This window comes from Parus major, chromosome 14 (assembly GCF_001522545.3).
Source record: "Parus major isolate Abel chromosome 14, Parus_major1.1, whole genome shotgun sequence".
Lineage (NCBI taxonomy): Eukaryota > Metazoa > Chordata > Aves > Passeriformes > Paridae > Parus > Parus major.
Window position 1 is genome coordinate 11,187,030 of NC_031783.1, and position 12,241 is coordinate 11,199,270.

The following is a 12,241-nucleotide window of genomic DNA, read 5'->3' on the forward strand; positions in this document are numbered from 1 at the left end:
CTCCACAGCACTGATTTTCTTTTGCCCTGTGCTCTTTTACTCCTTGGTGCTGCAACAGTAGGAACACTTGCCCAGTAATTTCTTTAAAGTATTTTAGCACTTGATAAGGTGGCACTTCAGCTGGGGGAGGAAAGAGGTGTGTACTTGTTTAGGTATTATCCTGTATGACATCTCCAGCTCCAGCCTCCCATGGATCCCACTAGCTCTCTTGGAAAAGGGATGATGAAGTTTGAAATAATAAATGGTAACTTGGAGCCCACATGCACTAGTGGTTGGTGGGAGGTGAGTGCACCCCTGAGCACAAACAGCACTCTGCTGTTACCCACCTTATCCAGAGGAATTATTCCCTCTGCCTGAAGTGTGGGCAGTGTCCTGGGATGAGGCTGCCAGGCTTCCTCTTCCTTCCCAGAGCGAGGCAAAGCAGGGACTCCTTGAGATCTCACCATAGAAGTAGTTTGTGATATAAAAATTAGTGCAGAGTAAAATAATTCTCAGAGTAAAATTCCTTGTGGAAGTGCTGGCCCCTGACTTGCAATAAAGCATTTATTGTTTTGTTTTCTCAGCCCAAGTCCCCTGCAGGTCACCATGTGCTGTCTCGTGGCCTGTTCCTGTGTGTGCTGTGCTTTGGGGGCAATCAACAGCTGCAGAGATGCTGTTTGTTATCAGGGAAGGGGCATGTGCAGAGGGGGCTTGGTTTTTCCAATAAAAATGAAATCCCAGTGTTTTGTCATTACTTCATCTATGAGAGTTTCTGCTCGTGGAGACAGAGAGCTTTCCAGAGGAGCTGCAGGTTCAAGATTGTGGAGGAGGGTGAACCAGGAGGGGAGGTCACAAGGTGGGGCTCAGAAATGCTGGCACAAGGGACCTCTGAGTTTCTGCAGCTCAGTTTCTTTTTTGAAGCAGGATTTTTGCCAGTGGTGACGCAGGTTAGTGTTGACTTTTTCTAGACGAGTCTTAGAACTCCTCCCAGGGTGGATATAGGTGGTGGGTTGACTGCCCAGGTTCCTGCCTTCTGAGGGGAACAGAGGTATTTGGGGGTACAGGTCATGGGTTTCATCTGTTGGCTGTGCAGACCCAGTGTGAGATCCTTCGGCACTTCAAAAAGATGGGAGGACCTGAGCTGGAGAAGGGGGTGGAGGAAAGGGCTGGATTTGGCTGTTTGTTCATCTTCTTTATCACTCCCAGCTGAAGCTGGGTCAGGGTACAGAACTGGACAGGAAATGCCCTTACCCAGAGCATGCCTGACCTCTGCAGAGATGTGCACAGACATGAATGTGCTTGGGAATGATGTTTTCCCCACCATTACCTTTGTAGATGACCTGACCTGATGTCTCTGATGCAGGCCCTCCCAGGTGAGAGAGCTCTCTTGCAGGAGCTCTTTGATGAGCAAACACTTCACAGTGGCTCAGGGGAGGCTGGAGTGGGAGGAAGAGAGCCCTTGTTCCTCTCAGCTGCTCTGGGTTGGGTGGACCTAAAAGTAGCAGGTATGAATGCAACTGTCATTACCTTAATGCTTTGTATCACAGCTGGAGTGGGACATTATCACACCTATGGATTCTGGGAGGTCTTTTGATCCAGCATTGTATCACATTTTAGGGCAGAAATCAGTGTAAAATGGCTGTGTTTGGAGCTGTGTCCTTCAGCCCAGTAAGTGGCTGCACAAGTCCCTGAGTCAGTGTGCACAGCAGCAGAGCAGTGCATGATCCAGGAGGGACCTCTGAGCCACACAGGGGCCACACAGCTGTCCCTGCACTGTGTGACTCAGCTTGCTTGGGTGAAGGTGGGGAGTCCTCCCTGTGGCCAGAACACTCTGGGCAGAACCTGCTGTCCTTAGACCATCTGTGTGAGACACACCCTGGGGCAGGATTTGCTTCTCCTCGGAAGAGTTTATCTGGAAAATGTGGGTGTACAAGTGTTTCTAGGGTACCTCCTGGAGTACCCCAGCCTGGACCATTGCCTGTCCTTCTGTGGGTGTCAAGCAGCCCCTTCCTGCTCTGATAGCATCTCTCTTGCCAGGACAGAGTGGGGCAAAGGGACCTCAGGGATGATGTGGTCATGGTTTAGAGAAGTTGCAAGGGATTTGATCACAGCTTAGGAAAACTTCCTCCCTCTCCTGTATGCTAGTGATGACTTTCCATTTATTTCTCTGCTGTTGTAATGAAAGTCCAAGTGCTACACAGCAGCAGAGATCCTGACATTGGAGCAGCCAGCACACACCGTTTCTCTGGAAAAAAGGATCCATCCAAATGGCTCCTTTATGTCATGCTCTAATTTTGCCTCTGTTGGTTTATTTTTGTTTTTGGCTTCTTTTATTCACCGTATTCTTAAAACTTCCCTTTCAGGGCTTAACAGCTTAACCATTTCAAAATCATGCCAAGTGGAAATGCAGCATACGATTTTCTCACTAAACATTGTGCTGATCACTCAAATGCATTCTGGATTTGTGGAAAAGCTGCAAAAAAACTGGGATGAAAGAGAGTGAGAATTAGCACTCAAATGAAGACCAAGTTCTTTGTATGATTGGGAAAGAACTGTGGGAGCAGAGTGTTCCTTGTCACCTTCTTGCTCTGCAGCATCCCACTCTGGCATGGCTCACAGCAGGATTGGTGGGCAGGCAGGTGGTGAAGCACAGATCTCAGTCCTGAGGCAGCTCCTGTCTTTAACCACGGGTCTTAGTCCTGGTTGTTGGTCCCTGATATCTGAATTATGCCCCAGGCTCTGCTTCCAGATTCCTCTCTGGATTTCAGCAGCTCCTTAAGTCTCTTGGGCCTCCCTCTCTTCTTCACAGGAACGGGATTATAGTGCCAAAAATAGCCCATTTTCCTAGGTGGGCCTCTTTGTGACTCTCTTCTGTGAAATACGTCTTTCTCCCTGTTCCTCCAAGTGAAATACAAAGGAGATGTGATTCACCAGCAGTGCTGATGTGCCAAGGCAGCAGGAAAGTTTCTGGTGTGCTTTGTACCTGCACATGTGCCCTTCTGACACACAGATTCCTTGCTGGGGCTGGCTGGTGGCTTCCTGCTCTGCTTGTCCTATGAGTAGCTGGAGGATTCAGGGCAGACATGGCCCTGCTCCTGCTGCTGATGGAGCACCTCTGCTGGGAGCAAATGCCACTTCAGGGAGGTGAGGTGGGTGTTATGTGATCATATGGACAGTCCTGTCCCAGGAGAACTGATTTGGGATGGGTCTGTTGTGACTTTTGTTCGGCTCTTGCTCCTGCAAGGAGCTGCATTTTCCCAAGGAGGAGGAGGGCAGGGGGCACATTTGGAAATGCAAACTTTCTCTTGGAAGTAAAATGGGTTATCACCATCTAATGACTGCTGTGACTGCTGCTGAGCAAACCTGGGCTCCTGGGGTGATCACAGGGGTGCAGACTAGCACGTGAGAAGTCAGATTGGTGTTGCTGAGCTGGGAGGCTTGTTTCAGTCCTGACTTTCAAAGACAAGGGTAACAGAGTTATTTTTTTGCCATCTCTGTCTTTTTATGGTTGCTGACATTACAAGATCTTTGAGGGTCCTCACTACTTGCAGAAAATGCCTGTGGGACCTTGATCTGCAGGGCTGGGCTGTGGATCACAGCTTACAGATACTCCGAGCTGGAATTTGCTCTTTCATTACAGCTCTCAGGCTTGGGAGGTGAAGTGAGGGACAGCTGATGACTATTAGTAGCTTTAAAATGAATATTGCTCTTTAGAACATTTAATCTTTCATTAACAGTGAATACAGTACACGCTGGGGTACATGCAAACCAGGAAATGGTCAGGTTCCTGCAGGGCTACAGCTTGGCCAGCTGTGAGTTCCGTGAGCAAGGGATCAGCAGAGGATGTGGGGAAGGGCTCAGTTTGATTTCCAGAGGTCTCATCTGTGTAAATCATGGACAGGAGACAGGCAAGACCCTGTGCCCTGCCAGTGCTGTGTGTCTTTGAAGCATTTCCACATCCCTGCTTGCATCACACACCAAGAGCTGAACATGGCCCCTGATTTATTGAGAACATTCCTCAGAGAAGGGGGCACGTGGGGGTCTCTGGACTGCAAGAAGAGGTGAAGAGCATGGCCTAGGTACAAACCACAGCGAGGGTGCAGGCTGTGGGCATGAAGTGAGAATGCTGAGTAAACAAGTGCTGTTTGAAAACCCTTGGGATGCAGGAGAAGGGAGTAGAGGGATTCCTCAATTTGTCTCCTTGCCTCTCCCAAGTAAATCCTTTCTGGCCAGTGTGGCTGGCATATGCAGAACATCTTGGCTTGGTGCTTCAGTGGATGGTCTCCAGTTGGGGTGATAGCTCAGAGCTGGGAGGGGGGAAACATCAGGGAGCCCAGGGGGCAAAATGTCTTGTCATGATCCTCAAAGAACAGGAAGGAAGAGCATTTTTTCTGTTATTATTCACATTACAGGAAATTTCCCCACTCTCTTTTCAGTAAATAACCACTGGGGCAAGAGGCTTTCCCAGCTCGTGGGGGAGCAAATCTGAATAAACCAGTAACAGTCATGTTGTTGGAGAGTGGCTCCACTTGAGTTGTTTTTCCACTGTTTGGATAAATAAGACAATAAGAAGAGCTGCTGAGATAGTTGGCAGAGAAATGAATCCCCCGGGAGATCGGGGAAATGTTGTTTATTTGTGGGAGCTGCCTGTGCATGAGGGGTCAGTCCTGCAGTTCTGTAGAGAGAAGGGAAACAAACATTCTCTGTCCTAGCACTGGATTCATTGCAAGGAGGTATTCCAGGGATCATTAGTGCCACAGCCACCATGATCTTTTGCTCAGATTAGTTTTCTCTTTTTAAGGCAAAAAAAAAAACAACAAACCTAATGGCAGGTTCCTGTTAGATCAGATATGGACAAAGTAATAGCGGTATCACAGAGATTGAGGTCTGCAAGATTAAAATGTGAAAGGGAGGAGAAATGATAGCTTTGGCCCTGCTTGCTGTTACAGCAGCCGTGTGAATAAATGACTCTATGCAGATAAGCAGGGCAAAAATAAAAGGGATGCTTAGGACAAGATGGCAAAAAAAAAAAAAAAAAAAAAAGGGAACTAATCAGCAGATTCAACCACTGTAATAATGCAGTAAACATGGAAAATTACATTATATTAGCTCCTCTGCTTCCCCTTGTACACATTAGCCACAAAGTCATCGATAGGTGATTCCCTGTGAAGGTGCAGTGCTGCAGAACCCGGAGCTCCTCGCTCCTGGGGGAAGGTGTGAGTGATGCTAAAGGGGAAAGTTGACTTTTGAACTGCCTGAGGAAGAAGTGGCTCAAGTGGAGCTGCAGAAAAGCTCGCAGATCACCGAGTTAAAAATCTCTCCCAGGAAAAGGACGGCCGGTGTGTTTGTCCTCAGTGCTCAGGCAGCAGTAGGGCTCGTTCTGAGCCACAGCTTAATTGCAGTCCTGGGATGTTCCCCTGATGCGGGAGAAATTGGTCTGCTGCAGATTTCTTTTTATATATATATATATATATATATATATTTCTTTTTTAACTAGTGAACTGATTTCCATTTTGTTCAATTCCTCACAAAGAATGACAAGTAGCCACTGCAGCTTTTCCCTGAGTTCAAGCAAAACCAGCATGTAACATTATTTGCAAATTAGCTTCATCCCTCTGGCTCCCAGTTAAAGCAGGAACTGCTTGGTCCAGAGTTGCTCCCAAAATATCCATTTAAACCATGTAATGATTCTGACTCTCTCATGCATAGTAGATGAAAGACGATCCGCGATTTATTTTTAAAGCTTTGAACCCCAAACATGGTCAATCATAGAAAAAAAGATTAAAAAAGGAGGAAGTCATGATAATGCAAAGCTGGGAGAAAAGCAGCCCTACACTTCACAGTAAAATCCGTTTTCTTTGCACTTTTTTATTAACAGCTTCAACTATGATCAGTGCATAAATCTACCTGCAACACAGGATGTCGGAAAATTACCGAGAGACAGCAACGTCCTCCCTGCTGCTTGGTGAGAAAAGAAGGATGCACCTTCAGGTATGAGCTGGAAAATGGTTTCATCCTCTGTTCCCTATTTGTGTTGCACTAAGCTTGCTCGTTGAGTTGATTAGAGGGGGGAAATAAGGTGTTTGAAGAGGGAAACTTCAGAAGGGATTCTCTAAACTTGTCTCAAGCCACAGATAAATGTCTGCTTGGGTCCTGCTCTGCACCCAAGCACTGCAGGGCTCTTCAGGCTCTGCTGGGGGTTAATGGTGGTGTTTTGTCCTGTGTTTGCTGTTGTTCTTCCCCTGCCCCGTGGAGGTTTTTGATCCTGCTCCTCTTGGTGAGAACCAGATCAGCTCTGCTCTGGGTGCTCTCGCAGCCTCCCGGGAGGAGCAGCTCTGGGTGTTCCTGCAGCTTTGGGAAGCAGAGCAGGGCCCTGCCATTCCCTGCTCCCAGCTCAGGGAGGATCAGCTCCCCTCTGGGTGCTCCTGCAGTGTTGGGAAGCAGAGCAGGGCCCTGCCATTCCCTGCTCCTGGACCATGTCGAACCGCACATACGAAATCTCCGCTTCCCCGGCACTTCCAAGGGATCACATGGAGGGCTGAGCAGGATGAAGCTGCGTTGGCTGCTGCTGTTTTAGAGCAGGAGCAGAGTTAAGCACTCCTCCTGGGTTTTCTTAATCCAGCCTCAATCCATGCACTTCAAACAGGAGCCTTGTTTTAGGGCTGTGCTGAGCACTCGAGTCCCCCAGCAAGCTGCTCTCGTGCCTGGAAGGGCCAGCCAGAAGCCAAAAAGCCAGTTTTACTCTCTTTTGAAGAGGATGGAAATTGGTCCCCCTGAGCAGGGCAGTATGAAGGGGAGTTGTGGTTCCCAGGACAAGAAAAGGGAGGGTTGGTGACACTCTGAACGTGGATTTTTCTGACAGTTGTCTGATGCTTTGGGCTCAACATGGACAAGCCACTGTCCCTGAAATCCAGCATAGCAACTGGATTATAGCAGTCACATCCATCTCCCTAGGGAGAAAAAAGAGGTTTCCAGCCACAGAGTAAAGAGTAAGAGCCAGTGTAAAACATGCCAGCCTTCTCCAGCACGCTTTCTTCAATATATGTTTTATAGCAAACAAGGACCTAAGGGCCACTTAAATCTTGGCGACTGGTCAGCACTGTCATGTTGCAGGTTGGGGTTTCTCATTTATCTGGCTGGGTTGGTTGCTTGTTTTGCCACCTGTGCAAGTGGTCTGAGGAAATAATGGGAATTAGCTCCTCTGTTCAGTGGTTATAAATGCTTGTCCAGTGGGAGCCGTTGCTTCTGGTAAAGCTCTTCCTCTTCATCGTGTTCATCACTCCTGTTTGCATGTCCCTTATCACCACGTTTGCTCCCTGCAGTGACCACTGGGGACTTGAGGTGGACAAATTGCTGGGGATGGGGCTGGCTATCACCAGGGACCTGTTAGAAGGTGGCAGTATTGTGAGCACTGGGGTCCCCAGCATGGGACATGGGCTCCAGAGGAAGCCTGTGGTGGGCCCTGCTGTCCTGACATTTCTCTTGGAGTGTGTCTGTGCCGGTGGGTAAGTGGGGTGGAACGAGATGTGCTGGGGTCAGAAAGGAGCTGCAGGTTTTGGGACTTGAGTAGGTCTTTGTTTCACTGATGTGTTTCATGGATGTGCTGGCCAGCACCAAAGCTTCCTCACCTGTGGGAAATACTGGCAGTCTTAGAGAGGCACCTTAGACTGAGATGTGACTGCTGAGGGCTCTTGGAGTGGTGCTGGGTTTTGTCTGGATCTGGATTAGTTAAACAGGTAGTTCTGTATGTATTTTCCAAAGGTGAGAAGACAAAAAGGGGGATAGGTTTTAGAAAGGGGGTGGGTGAGAGCTGCCCTCCTGGTGCAGGATGACCACTGTGCTGAGCTTTCAGCTGGATTTCCAGCTTTCTGCCACTTCTGCCATGGCTGTGGTGCTCCATCAGTACTTTGCACCACACTGATCTCTCACCACACTGATTTTCCTTTAGTCTCCCCTGCATGAAACACGATGCACAAGGCCCTGACACCAAGTGCCAGGAGACACCATGAGGGTGGGCTTTGCTCCCTGCAACCCACTGTTCCCAACTTGCATTTCCACAGAGACAGAGAGCTCTGGCATCCTGTCAGGCTGTGGGGGAGATGTTTTTCACCCCTTCCCACATCCATGCATGCCTTCCTCCCTGCAGGGAAACCCACGTTGGCACAGGACAGTGTCGGATGATGCTGCACATTCAATATGAGGATGCTCCTCTAAAACAGGATGAAGGCTGAGCATAACGCCTTTTAATGTTCCTTCTCATAATTATCCTCTTAATTACTCAATGAAATGCCCAATAAAACAAATCACTATAATTTCTATTTTATTCCCTGCCTTTTGCGGGTTATTTAAGAGCTCAGGATACATTAAGGAGGCGCTTTCTCATGAGGGAATGCTTTCCAATAGATCATACTTGCAAAATGGTTTTATGTCCCTATCCTGTGTGCTTCATCCTCATTTTCCATGCCAGTTTGCTAATTACCAGAGGCACTGGTGGCTGGGAAGCACTGCCTCCCTTGCTGCCCATCTCTGCTGCGATGAAGTCACAGCTCTGAGTTTGTGACATTGCCATGGCAACAGCCCGTGATGTCACTAGCGGGGATTACAACTTTGCAAAGCATCCAGGCACAGGCAGCCGGCCTGGAACTCTTGGGCTCTCACATGTCTTTAAATAGCAAGGAACTAAAACGCAGGGAAGTCTTTAAGAAGGCTTTAGATTTCCCTTTTTTTACCCTGAAGGAGGCCAGGCTGTTGACTGCAGGGCTGCCACCAGCAGTCCTGTCCCCATGTCCTGCAGCAAGCCCAGCTCCCTCATACAAACCTGGGGTTTGTTTGGGGGAGCTCAGCCCTGCAGTGACCCTGGTGCAGGATTCTGTGGCCAAGGGCTGATGTCTTGGGCATCTCCCCACTGTCCCTGGGGGCTGCAGGTGTCCCCAACCCCATGCAACTTCCTCTTGCTCTCTACTTCTTGCTGATAAAGTGGACATAAAGCAAACCTGGGGATCACTGACCCCCACAGCCCCCCTGCCCATGCTTCACTCCATCTAAACTGCTGGCTGCACTGGCTTTCTTCCGTGCTTTTTGCCTCATAGTATTTGCATAATAAGACATTGTTCATGCACAGGCAGTGAGGGAGGAGGATTCATGTGTGTGCCTCCAGCAACAGGAAAATCATGTAATAGCCACACTTTATTTTCCACCTGGGGAGGAAACTCAGCTCCCGTGGCTGGTACCACAAATGTGCAGGGTGTTTAAACACACAGTCCCAAAACACACACACAGGCCAGCCACCTGACTGATATTTATGTGCCTTATTTAATCAGCAGAAGCAAATCAAGCAGATGGAAGAGTCAATCTCTTTATTTTAGTTTTTCTAAGGTAGGAATAAAAATGATATTTCAAAGGCCAACGCGTCTCAGCTGAGCGGCGGTGGGGAAAAGCCGGTGCCACGGAACATACTGTCCTGTCTCCCTCTTCCTCAGATCATAACTTCTAAGGTGGATTCAATAGAAATAAATGTTCAGCAGTTCCGGTGGTGGCCTTTGGAAATGGAGCTAATGGAACAAGACAAAAAAGTAGTTACAACATTTTGACAAGCGCTTAAATGTTTAATGCTATGCACGGCGCAGCCCAGCCGTGGGGAGGTGGTGGGTGCACCTGCAGGGAGCTGTGCCCCTCGTCAGCGCCACAGAGAGTCCTCCCACAGACACAGGAGATTAACCAAATGCTGCTTGAGCTGTGTGTAGCAAAAGGGCCAAGGGCAGCTGTGGCAGCTCTGCAGCAGGTGAAGGGTTTGGTGGCCTCATGCTGGGGATCCCCAGAGGGAGAGGAGGGTGGCCAGTTCTTGGAGAAAAACAGTGGAGGAGAATGAATAACATTACCCTGAGCTGAGACAGGGGAGATGAAGAGGCTGCAGTGATTAAATTGGATCTACTGAAATCCTTCCAAAGCAGGCTTAGGAATTAAGAGCCATCAATGTCACATTGAGGGTCACTCGCTGCAGGACACCTCCGGCCGGGGCCTCCCCCCCGTGCCTCTGTTTAGCCCCATCTGAGCCTGAGGAAACTCATCCTGTGTCTCAGAGCCCAGCTGGACATTCCCCTCTGCCACAGAACAGGGAACCTCAGCGAGGAGGGCCTCTAGGAAACCAGTTTGTCTGGAGAGGAAGGATTAGACTGTGTATGGCTAGATTTGTTTTTAATTCAGGTGTCATGAGGGATTCAATAATGGGGGAAGGTGGTGAGGACAGAAGGCACTGAAGAGGCTGGGCTGACACTGCCTTGGTGCAGAGATTTGCTGGCTGGTCCCTAAGCCCAGGAGGTGTCAGCTGGTGTCCCCTGTGTGTCAGGGACAGCGTGGTTTGCTCACTGAGATGATTCTTACCATGCTTGTGGGACTTGACTGAAGCCACGGTGCGGTGCTGCAGGTCATGCCTGCCTGCCCCTGGGGCTGGAGGCAGCTCACCAGTCTCATCCAGAGGAGCCACAGTGCTCCAGCAGCACTGCACACACCAGCAGCACCTCAGGCTCGGATAATATCCCCCAACACCAGCGTGGGAATACTGGTGGCACCAGCCAGAGCCAGGATGGAGCCCACCCATGAAGCTGGCAGGCATTGCCTGGGAGTGAGCTTCCAGTGTGGCTCAGATGCTCTGCTCATGCTGACCTGCACTAGAGCAGGTCCCAGATTCATCTGCTGCCACCGGTGCCACATTTACACACATGCCCATCAGTTCTGTGAAGCAGGGCCACCTCTCCCAGCCACATAGAGGCTCTGAGCAGAGCCCCAGAGGGACTGTCTGGAGTGACAAACCTCTGTCTGATCTGGGACTCCCACCGAAGGGGTTTTTTTTATGCCCCTCCTCCGCCTTTGTCCTTATTTTCCACAGCTGGAACGACGGGTCACAGCAGGGAGATTTTCACACATCATTAGAGCCAAGTGTCCAATTCCACACAGCCGTCAACTCCAATCAGAGCGATTTAAAAGGCAGCGCTTCCTTTAATCATCTGGGACGCTCAGATCTGTTAGTGTGAACTGAGTGCTCCCATAAGCACGGCAGGAGCAGGGGGATGCAGCAACGGGGGAATGATGCTGAGATGAGACTTGTGGCATTCAAAAGCAGCGGCTCCTCACGTGCAGACCAGCCCCAGGGCAGACCTGGAGGGTGAGGTCCTTCCTCCCTGTCTCTCCTGGTTTTCCTCCATGGATAATTGAGATGGCCACGGCTCCGTGTGTGCATGAGCAGGGTCCATGGAAGGGCTGCTGTCTGCAGCTGAGACCTGAGCTGATGTATCAGAATGTTCCTAAGCAGGAGGGAGCCTCAGCATCAGCATTTCACAAGGTGGAAGCATCCTGCTGTGTGAGGCCCTGAGCACTGGAGGTGTCCTGGAGACCTCTGGGTGCCGCATCAACCTGCGGCTCCACAAATTCCCAGGGAACAAATGAGAACCCGAAATCTCCGAGCTGCGCTTCACCTCTCACTGTCCCAGCCAGCATCCCTGACCCTGGACCACTGTAAAAATGCGTGCTGGGCTCTGTGAAGTGATGCAGCTCCATGTCTGTGCCAGCAGCAGGAGATACACAGGCACAAAGTCCCTTCTTTCCAACGCTGGAGCCGTGCGCGCGCAGCCCTGCCAGGGGCACGCTGCATTTTCCCTGTGTGCAGCCACACGACCTTCTCTTGGCCTTCCCACAGTCCTGCCACAGCCCCCATGCAATGCAGATTGCACGTGGATATGGGAAGGACAAACACATGAGAAACATAACGGAATTACCAGCACACCTGACTGCAGGAAGATGAATGTCCTTCCCAAACGCTCTGGCATGCGCAGAGTCGCTTTCCACAGTGTCTCTGTCTCAGTGCTCATGATTTGTCCAAGGGCAACTTTGCAAAATGTCAACGTTTTTATCAAAATTCCCTGTGACAGGCTTCAAGTTTTAATTAAAGGAACTTGGGGGTGTATGTTTGTTTGTTTGCTTCCATGAAATTAGTTTGTTGGTTTTTTTTTCCTAAGAAAGCTAATGTTTTTCCAAGGGAAAAAAATGACAGCCCTTGTTTTTTTGCTACTCTGCTGTGTCTTTCTGGCTTACTTGCTTTCTAAACCAAACTGTAAGCCTCTCCAGAAGGAAGCTCAGCAAGCTGGTGGTCCTGTGTCACAGGTTCCTCTGAGAGAGCAGCACTGCCATGACTGCCCAAGGCAGCATGTACACATCACTGGCCAGATCCACACGTGCCAGGACACCTACTGCCCTGAAAACACAACCA

General features: G+C 49.7%; 1 protein-coding gene across 2 annotated transcripts in view; it reads left to right on the forward strand.

Moving 5' to 3' along the window:
• The window catches only part of ELFN1 (extracellular leucine rich repeat and fibronectin type III domain containing 1), a 101,954-nt gene that overhangs the window by 16,375 nt on the left and 73,338 nt on the right, over nucleotides 1–12,241 (forward strand). For both annotated transcript variants that reach the window (XM_015643309.3, XM_015643311.3), the window contains exon 2: nucleotides 5,858–5,970. The gene's annotated coding sequence lies outside the window, so the exon portion shown is untranslated. The remainder of the gene's footprint in view (nucleotides 1–5,857; nucleotides 5,971–12,241) is intronic.